General features: G+C 38.7%; 1 protein-coding gene across 1 annotated transcript in view; it reads left to right on the forward strand.

Annotated features, from left to right (window-relative positions):
• Positions 1-266, forward strand: part of klhl15 (kelch-like family member 15) — a gene marked incomplete at its 5' end in the record, with an annotated part of 12,972 nt that overhangs the window by 7,671 nt on the left and 5,035 nt on the right.

The raw sequence follows: 266 nt of genomic DNA on the forward strand, positions 1-266 counted from the left end.
TTTTCTTACTTTTCTCATTCATTATTGTAATTTTTGTTAGTGGTGTATTGGTGTTTTAAATCTGTGGTTTTTATTTGTTGTGAAGCACTTTGGTTCACTTACCGGTTGTTGTAAAGTGCTATATAAATAAAATACATTTACATTACATTTACATTTATCGTCCCCTGAGGGAAATATGTCTTGGGCATCAGTGCTACATTTGGGGGTGGTAGTAGCTCGGTCCGTAGGGAGTTGGGTTGGGAACCGGAGGGTCGCTGGTTCAAGTC

The sequence above is a fragment of the Etheostoma spectabile genome, chromosome 22 (genome assembly GCF_008692095.1).
Source record: "Etheostoma spectabile isolate EspeVRDwgs_2016 chromosome 22, UIUC_Espe_1.0, whole genome shotgun sequence".
Classification (NCBI taxonomy): Eukaryota; Metazoa; Chordata; class Actinopteri; order Perciformes; family Percidae; genus Etheostoma; species Etheostoma spectabile.